A 10,338-nucleotide genomic window follows, 5' to 3' on the forward strand; every position below is an offset into this window, starting at 1 on the left:
GGATATTATCCTGTCACTGACAGCATTGTATTCCAGCATAGATCCTCTAATGTTCTTTTTGGTGATGAATTGTGACGTCATTCCTCTTAAAATTTTTTTTCCCGGTGTCGTAGACCTTATGATTGTCCAATCCAAAATGGCCAATACCAGTCGTTTTCAGTCCACTAATGCCTAGGGTATCGATGTCTATGCATTCCATTTCATTTTTGACAACTTCCAATTTTCCTAGATTCATACCTTGTACATTCCACGTTTCAATTATTAATGGATACTTGCAGCTATTTCCTCTCATTTCGAGTCATGCCACATCAACGAATGAAGATTCCGGAAGCTGGACTCCATCCACATCATTAAGGTCGACCCTACTTTGAGAAGGCAGCCCTTCCTTCCCCAGGCGTATTTTGAGCACCTTCCAACCTGAGGGGCTCATCTTTCGGCTGTATATTACGTGGATCTTTATAAGACAGGAGCAGAAGGAGGTTTGACACACACACACACGTAGAAGAGAAGATAATGTGAAGACAAAGGCAGAAAGTGGATGATGCAGCCACAAAGAAAGCGGACCTTCCAAAACCTTGATTTTAGTCCAGTAATACTGATTTCATGTCTCTGGCCTCCAGAACTGTGAGAGAATAAAATTCTGTTGTCTTAAGCCACCTAGTTTGTGGAAATTGGTTATGTCAGCTACGGGAAACTGATAGAAAGGGTGCTCTGTCACAGGAATATGACACAGGCTCCTAACAAGGTGTGTGAATGGTGGTAAAATTCAGCAAAGCCTCAGGAGAAAAGCTGCATCCAGTCCTTCCACACCTGGTTTCTGTGCAACAACCTTATCCCCACTGTGCATTTCGTCTACAGGGACATAAACAAAATTTAATATCCCAGCTCTTAACTCATTCAGGTACAGTGAGAAGGGAGTCAAGGAGAATTTGTCCACATTGTATTTGAGCAAATAGAAGATTTCTAAAGAGCAACCCACGTTAAACACGAATAAGATAAAAAGAAACAGGATATCTACTACCCAGACCCCCAAGACATCAATAAAATGTGTGTGTGTGTGTGTGTGTTGGGGGAGGAACATAGCATGGGTGAGACAGATGAAGAAACTTGTCTGGAAGAAAAAGTAACCAAATAAATAAAAGAGGACAATCCCTTACATGTGTTTTATGTTATCGTAAGTTAATAACATTAATTTACTGAAATAAGAGCCGGGAGAAAATATAAAGCAATAGAATGAGAAGGAAAAGAGGTAATACAGGAAAGGAAATCAGATGAAAATCAGAAATAATCCAATACAGAAATGGATTAGAAAAATCCGGAAACAAACCAGGCACAATTCAGCTTAATTACTGATTTAGAGGAAAAACTTAAACCAATTACAGGGAATGCAGTGAAAAATGACTTAAGTCTTTAAGCAGTTCAAAAAACGTTAGTTGATGTCCATGAAAAAGAGACTTTTAACAATAGATCTCCTCCCCACCCCCCGAAGTTACAAGGAAGGGTATTGTTATGGATTGAATTGTGTTCCCCCAAAATGTGCGTGTCAACTTGGTTAGGCCATGATTCACAGTATTGTGTGGTTGTCCACCGCTTTTGTGATTTGATGTGACTCTTTTCCTATGTACTGTAAATCCTAAACTCTATGATGTTCATGAGGCAGGATTAGAGGCAGTTATGTTAAAGAGGCAAGACTCAATCTGTAGGATTAGGTTGTATCTAGAGTCAGATTAGGTTGTATCTTTTGAGATATACGAGAGAGAAGCGAGCAGAGAGGAGTGGGACCTCATGCCACCAAGAAAGAAGCATTGGAAGTAGAGAATATCTTTTAGACCTGGGGTCCCTTGGCTGAGAAGCTCCTAGACTGGGAGAAGACTGATGACAAGGACCTTCCCCAGAGCCAACAGAGACAGAAAGCCCTCCCCTGGATCTGGTGCCCTGAATTTGGATTTCTAGCCTCCTAGGATGTGAGAGAATAAATGTTCTGTTTGTTAAAGCCATGCACTTGTGGTATTTTTGTTATAGCAGCACCAGGTAGTTAAGACCGAATGGTTTCCAAAATAAAGGAAATACAGCAACAGATCAAAAGCTTTCGCTATGTTCCAGGAAAAACTGATACAGAGCAACCAACACCAAGAGAGATCCTGGATAAGTTATGAACTTCAGGGAAAGTGAGAAGAGGAATCTGGTTAGCCTCAGCTTTCTACACAGTAGCTTTCAATGTCAGATGAAAATGAAGGTATATTTACAAAGTTTTTAGTGCAAAGTGTAACTCATGAATTTTTCTACTCACTCAATATTCCAAAATATGAAATCCCTCAGGATATAGTAAAACATAGTACTCATGTATAAATCAGAATGTTTTCAAATGCAATGTAATAGAAAATCCAGTGCCCAATGGCTTAAACAATGAGAATTTAGAATATCACTTAACAAGAGTAGAGGTGGGACAGTTTCAGGGCTGATCATTCCTGTGGCTCAGTGATATCCTCAAAGATCCAGGTCTTTGCCTCTATCAGAGCTGCTATCCTTAGGATGTTGGGTGGCTGCCTTCATGGTCACAAAATGTCTGCAGCAACAGTAGGCATTATGTGCTTACATCCTAGGCACTACATGCTTACATTATAGATATTGCATATTTCATCTAATATCTCAAGATAGTAGAAGGGCCAGTGGGGCAAAGTGACTACCATGATTGTCTTAATCAGCATTTACCTGCCTTTAGAAGGACAGTCGCCACTTATCTGTCAGTTTGTCATGCTATGATGGCTTGCATGTTGCTCTCATGCTGAAAGCTATGCCACCGGTATTTCAAATATCAGCAGGGCCCCACGTGGTGGACAGGTTTCAACAGAGCTTCCAGATAAAGACAGACTAGGAAGAAGAACCTGGTGATCTACTTCCAAAAAAAGGAATACTGAATAAGGAAGACCAAAGAAGAATTGATGCCTTTGAATTATGGTGTTGGCAAAGAATATTGCATATACTGTGGACTACCAGAAGAACGAACAAATCTGTCTTGGAAGAAGTACAGCCAGAATGCTCCTTAGAAGCCAGGATGGCAAGACCTGGTGTCACGTACTTTGGACGTTATCAGGAGGGACCAGTCCCTGGAGAAGGACATCGTGCTTGGTAGAGAGTCAGTGAAAAAGGGGAAGACCCTCAACGAGATGGACTGACACGGTGGCTGCGACAATGGGCTCACGCTTAGCAACAGTTGTAAGGATCACACGTTTTGTGCATGTGATTGCTGTGAGCGGGAATGGACTCAGACACCTAACAACGACTACACCACCAAGGAGGGGAGCAGTAGGGCTCTGCTAATATGGAAGCAGGTGGGATTGGCCTTTCTGTAGGCAAAGTTCAATACTTGCCACAACCCCCAAGTCCTTCTAGAAAATAAATTACTTGATGATGAAATCTAAACAATCAAAGGATTCAAGTCCTGTTAAAAGGACTAGTGCAGAATGGCTGCACAGCTTGAAGAACGTAATCAGTACCACTGAACTGTATATGTAGAAATGGCTGAATCGATGTAAGTTCTGCCATGTATAGCCTCAACACCCAGCAACGAAAAATAACACAAATTATAAAAAAAGGACTAGTGCAATACTCCACGTGAGAATATGGTAGAACAAGCTCTCCAGAATTCTGCACAGTAGGTGAACAAATATAGTTGCTTTTTGATTATATTCTGTGAACTTTGTCAGTTGCCACACTTACTGACCACTTACTCTATGCCAGGGACCGTTGGGAACCTGGCATGTATGCATTCATTATATTTTCTCATTAATTTTAAGAGGTGGATAATATTTTAGTCCCCATTTTACAGATGTGGAAACTGAGGCCCAGAGAGATTAAGCAACAGTATGTCCAAGGTTATACTTAAGTTGCTGGTGGAGTTGGTACTCAAACACCCAGTAGTTTGGCTTCAAAGACTGCACTCTTAAGCATTATATACATGCTGGTAGCAACCGCTACCTTAATTAGTGTTTATTAACTAATTGGTTTCCCGTGAAACCGATATTACTGAAAATAGTGATTCTTAAACTACCTTTGGGAAAAATCATTGCTATGTGACTAGGCAGATGTGGTAGGTCAGTTACTTTGGCCCTGGAATACTTAATATCAATATTTAATATCATCTAGGAGGTACATCTCCTGGAGGAATGATTGGCCTGGAAGAGCCCTTAGAAGTTATCTACCTCTGTATCAGATGCTTCAGGCCCCTAGGACACCTTATCTCTTGAGCATCCCATCTCTGCCAACACACTGCCAGTGAAAAGGTCCATTCTGGTTCCAACAACTCTCACTATTATTCTTTGTTTTCACATTGAGCCTCCAGGGCAGAACAGAACAAGGCTCTTTCCTTTTCTACAGGAGTAGTTTTTTAGACATTTAAGCCCACATTTTCCTCTACCTAAAATGCTCCCTAGAAGGGAGGATGGCAAGACATCGTCTCACATACGCTTTGGACCTCAACAAGATGGACTGACAGTAGCTGCAACAATGAGCTCAAGCATAACAAGGATTGTGAGGACCGCGCAGGACTGGGCCGTGTTTCCTTCCGTTGTACGTAGGGTCACTATGTAACTCTACAGTACCTAACTGCAACAACATCACACCCAACGTCGTCTTGATTTCAGGGCAAGCACCCTCAGCTTCTTCCACATGATGAGGTTTCGGGTCTCCTGGCCACCATTCTCTCTGTAACACTGTTTACTTGGGAGGTGTCTTTCAGACAAGCCCTTCTAGGTGGGGCAGGCACTCCACCGACTAGCAGCAGAGCCCCTTCCTCAGGTCTACTGATGCAAACCCAAACTGTGTTACAGCTTTGGTGGCTACATCACACCGTTGACTTGTGTGACACTCAGCTAAACCTCTGAATCTTTCCACAATTTCTCCTGCTGAGCCACCTCTATCATTTAGTGTGTTCACCGTCCCATCCAGTTCCATGTCATTCTTCAAATCAGATCCATGCTTTTGATAAAAATGTTGTCTACAACAGAGCCAGAGAGCACTACAGCCCAATGCTAGAAATGTGTCCACGTTTACGCCAATGTACTAGTTGATATTTTTCTGAGAATGGCCAGTCAACAAGTTACAAACCTTCCCAGCCACAGTACCACCTGGCTCACATTTTTTTTTGCTGCCTTTAATGAGACCATGAGATGAACACTTTGTCAAGCGTATGCCTAATACACACACACGCACACACACACACACACACATATTATTGGTGTATATACATATATATAATAAAATAAAACTGTTGCCATCGAATTGATTCTGACTCATAGCAACCTGATATATACAAATATATATCATATATATACAATAAGTACAGACGTTTATATACATATGTATATATGTATAAAACCCAAAACTCGTTGCCAGCGAGTCAATTCCGACTCATAGCAACCGTATAGGACAGAGCAGAACTGCCCCATAGGGTTTTCAAGGAGTGGCTGGTGGATTCAAACTGCTGGCCTTTTGGTTAGCAGCCAGCCGTTTAACCACTGCGCTACTAGGGCATAGCATTTATCTGTCAGAATAGTGACTAACGAAAGCTAAAATTAGGCTAGACTGCTGTGTGCCTTATACTATAAGATGACACGACTTGTTTTCACTGCTTGTTTTTAATAAGAACTCACCAGTCATTTTAATTATCTGTTCTGGGATATTTCCTGGGATCCACATGAAGTTCATGTATTACAACCTGACCTTTTCTTTCATGAGTCACCAGTCTTCGCTGTAATTTCTTTCACTCAACCGCTGTGATTCAGCCAGACCAGGAAACTCGCTTTCTTACTCATACCTGAGCCTTCCCAAAGCCTGCACCAGAGTGAAATCCCCAAAACAGCTCATCCGTCTAGACCTCTGCCTCAGGCAACTCAAGCTGCAACCGCTAGCAGGGCCTTTTCATGCCACAAGGTGGCGTGCAAGCCACTAACCAATCAAAATGGTGCCCAACGTAAGGCTTCCAACAGGCACCTTCCCACTCAAGGACCCAACATCCTCCTCCTCGGCTAACAAACTCTCTCCCATTCTTCCCAGTAACAGCAAGACTAAAACAGAAACAAGACAGAAACACACTGTACCACAGACCAAACTATAAACTACACAACTGGACCAAGCGCCCAGTGCAGGGAAGACTCACGACCACTTGCTTGGGCAGCATGAGAAATGTGATTGACTGGACACTCCAAGGAATGACTTCCCTGAAGGACCTCGACGGTGGCCTTACGCAGTTCCTGGACTTCCATGAGGCACAGTGCCCTGTTCCACCCTCTGTGGGCTCTATCCATCTTGCTGAATTCCATTCAAGAGTCACATCCTGTTATAAAAGAAAAAACACCAGGAAACCAAACCTGTTGTGGAGTTGATTCTGATTCATGGCAACCCCACGTGTTACAGAGTAGAACCAGACTCCATAGGGCTTTCTTGGCTGTATCTTTGTGGAAGCAGACGGTCAGGCCTTTCTTCCATATTGCTGCTGGCTGGGTTTGAACCACCAACCTTAAGGTTAGTAGCCTCGTAGCCGAGAGAAAATGATTTGCATCCAGAGAGCTTTCATCCTGTTATATCTCTGTGGTATTTGTAACGTTATTTCTCTTCTTACATGAAAATACTAAATTTGGGTTTTTTTTAGTAACCATGCTCTATAAAAAAAAAAAAAAAATCTGAGATTGTAATGATTATTTTGATTTATCTTTTCAGTCATTTCCTCTAAACTGATTGCTACCTCTTCTACAGTTATTATGCTGTGACCTACGTACCTGATGTGTCATTTCATTTAAAATGTGAAGACTTCATAGTCAGATTGCCAGGTCTTTGGGAAAATCTGTCTTTCCATTCCCCTTGATACATATCAATTCATATGAGCAAATATTTATTGATGCCTGCTCTAAGCAAGGAAACCCTGGTTGCGTAGTGGTTAAGGGCTATGGCTGCTAACCGCAAGGTTAAGTTTGAATCTACCAGGCACTCCTTGGAAACTCTATGAGGCAGTTGTACTCTGTCTTATAGGGTCACTATGAGTTGGGATCTATTTGACAGCAACAGGTTTGGTTTTTTGGTTTGCTCTATGCAAAGCCCAGTACTGAACTCTGTGCAGTATAAAAAGATGACCCTGGTAGAAATGAATTCTGCCTTCAAAGAGTAGAGTCCTCGTTAGGTGCTGTCAAGTCAATTCCAACTTATCGTGACTCTGTGAACAACAGAACGCCATCCTCAGAACCACTGCTATGCTTGAGCCCCTTGTTGCAGCCACTGGGTCAATCCATCTCATAGGGGGTCTTCCTCTTTTTATTTGCTGACCTTCTGCTTTACCAAGCATGATGTCCCTCTCCAGGGACTGATCCTTCCTGATTCCATGTCCAAGGTATTTGAAACGAAGTCTCCACCTTGCTTCTAAGGAGAATTCCGGCTGTACTTCTTCCAAGACAGATTTGTTCGTTCTTTTGACGGTCCAGTATTCTTCAGCAACACCGTAATTCAAAGACATCAATTCTTCTTTGGTCTTCCTTATTCATGGCCCAGCTTTTGCATGCATATGAGGCAGTTGAAAACACCATGGCTTGGGTCAGGTGCACCTTGGTCCTCAAGGTGACCTTAGTCCTCAAAGTGGGGAAGTAGAAGGTATTAAGCACAAGGTGGGATTTGAGCTGGCTGTGGGGCTTTTGATCTGTGGAAATAGAGGTTGAGTATTCCAGGCCAAGGAACACATGGACAAAGACATAGAAACAGGACACGTATGGGGATGTGCTCATTTGACGGTCAAGACTTTGACTTGAGGATAGACTTGGCATTATAGACTGGGGCCAGATGATACATGTACTCAATGGTGAGCAGAGCATCTTCTGAATTGTATGGTGACTCCAGAGCTAAGGAGGCATGTTTGGGAAAGAGAATTGGAGTGATTGTGAGGCCGGGAGGCCAGTGAAAAGACAAGAAGTAATCCAGACCTTGACTGTTTTTGTGTGAGAGACCGAGAATGGAAGAGAAAGGCGTAAAATAATGAGAAAGTGTAATTCATAGGAGCTGCGGTCTGGCTCAGGGGGAAAGATCAAAAGGTAACACCGGGGCTTCAGCCTGGGGGACAGGAAGTGCTACTGACAGAACTGTAGACCATCTTAGGGAAAGAAAGGATGCTGAAAACTGGAGAATTGGAGGGACAAAATATAGATGAGAAGGCAGGGAAGGAGCTAGAAAGGGATAACAGAGATAAGGGAAGGCGTTTGAAGTTAGGGAGGCACGAACTTATTCGTGGGATAAATGGAAAGAAAGAATTTAACGGTTTTAAAAAGCAAAGATTCCACTTTGATGACAAAGGTGCACCCGACCCAAGCCGTGGTCTTTTTACTCACCTCATATGCATTTGAAAGCTGGACGATGAAAAAAGAAGACACGTGAAGAATTGACGCATTCAAACCGTGGTGCTGGTGAAGAATATTGAATACACTGTAGAACGAACACATCAATCTTAGAGGAAATACAACCAGAATGCTCCTTGGAAATGAGGCTGACGAGACTTCAGCTCGCTTACTTTGGACTCCTCATCAGGAAAGACCCATCGCTGGAAAATGGCATCATGGTTGGTAAAGCAGAGGGTCAGTGAAAATGAGGGAAACCCTCAATGAGACGAATTGACACAATTGTCACAACAATGAACTCAAACATACCAACAATCACGAAGATGGCACAGGACTGGACAACACATAAGGTCACCAGTAGTCAGAGCTGACTTGATGGCAACTAACAACAACTCTTTAAATCCTAAGGGGCGCTTGATTTCTTAACCATGGTCCGGAACCAGCTCTTCTTCTGTGATATAATCTACATTGACATCTCTTTATACTTACCATCTTTCTTTTCCAGAAATCCCAATACTCTTCCTCTGTTCTCACGCCATACAGAGCCACTTTCTGAGATTTTTGGTGACGCCATTGAGTCTTTACTGAATCACTGGAGCCAGCACAGAGCTGAGTTTTGGTAGGTCTTGGCAAGTCTTCTGTAATGACCCAGATGTGTACTAGGAAGACAGAACATACCTGTTATGGATTGAGTTGTGTCCCCCAAAAATGTTTCTACTTGGCTAGGCCATGATTTCCAGTATTGTGTGATTGTCCACCATTTTGTCATCTGATGTGATTTTCCTATGTGTTGAAAATCCTACCTCTGGTTGCTATGAGTTGAAATTGACTCCATTTCAACAAGTCTTTTTTATGTTAATGAGGCAGGACTCAATCTACAAGATTACGTTATTTCTTCAGTCAATCTCTTCTGAGATATAAAAGAAAGAATCAAGCAGAGAGGAGGGGGACATCATTACCACCAAGCAAGAAGAGCCAAGAGTGTGCATCCTTTGAACCCAAGATCCCCACACTGAAAAGCTCCTAGACCAGGGGACGATTGATGACAAGGACCTTCCCCCCAGAACCTCCAGAGACAGAATGGCTTCCCTTGGAGTTGGCACTCTGACTTTGGACTTCTAGCCTTCTAAACTGTGAGAGAATATACTTCTGTTTGTTGAAACCATCCACTTGTGGTATTTCTGTTATAGCAGCACTAGATAACTAAGGCAATGCCTTTAGTGACCAAGGCACATATGGGTTCCTCTCAGCAGGGAGTTACGCATTATCATGTGGCCTCTCTTCCTTCCTTTGCCCAATTACAGATTTCCTAAAGCTCCCCTGGGCTCGCGGATCATGCTTATTAGTCTGAACGCTGCACAGTATACAGGATGTTGCTTATTCTCTTTTAATACTTTAATTATTCCATTGATACTTGGAAATAGGTTACAGTGCAGTCAAATTATAAGCTCATTGCTCATTTGAAAATAAAAACTGGGGCTTTTAATTACTGTGAATGGAATAGTGGACAATCTGAACTTTCAGACAACCAGCTCCACTTCTTCCATTTTTTTCAGCAGTGTGACTTTAAGCAACTTAGGTAACATTTCTGAACCTAAATCCATCTCTACGCAATGAGAAGAATAACCCTCATATCACTCGAAGGGTTGTGGTGTGGTGTCTTTTTTGTTGTTGTTAGTGTTACCGAACACTAGAAGGTGAGTTCTGTCCCATGCGCTCAGACTTGCCAATGATCTGGACACTAGTCTTTGAGATAGAGAAAGTAACTTTACTGCAGTGTGCACAGCAAAGATCCAAGAAGAAGCTCCTCAGATCTGATTGTCCGAGCTATGGGAAAGAGGGCTTATATGTGATTTGGGCAGCAAGATGGCAGCCGCGCAGGCGTACTGGGGAGGGTAAATTGTTGAAGGCAGCCAGGAAACAGGAGGTGACGTGGTTCTTGTCGACCTTTCGCTTTGGGACAAGA

At 42.7% G+C, this 10,338-nt stretch overlaps 1 protein-coding gene across 1 annotated transcript in view; it reads right to left on the bottom strand.

Moving 5' to 3' along the window:
• Nucleotides 1-8,948, bottom strand: part of IQCA1 (IQ motif containing with AAA domain 1) — a 167,760-nt gene extending 158,812 nt beyond the window's left edge. Inside the window, exon 1 of the mRNA XM_049888514.1 lies at nucleotides 8,862-8,948. The gene's annotated coding sequence lies outside the window, so the exon portion shown is untranslated. The remainder of the gene's footprint in view (nucleotides 1-8,861) is intronic.
• Nucleotides 8,949-10,338: the final 1,390 nt, after the last annotated feature.

This window comes from Elephas maximus, chromosome 6 (assembly GCF_024166365.1).
Source record: "Elephas maximus indicus isolate mEleMax1 chromosome 6, mEleMax1 primary haplotype, whole genome shotgun sequence".
In the NCBI taxonomy this organism is placed as follows: domain Eukaryota; kingdom Metazoa; phylum Chordata; class Mammalia; order Proboscidea; family Elephantidae; genus Elephas; species Elephas maximus.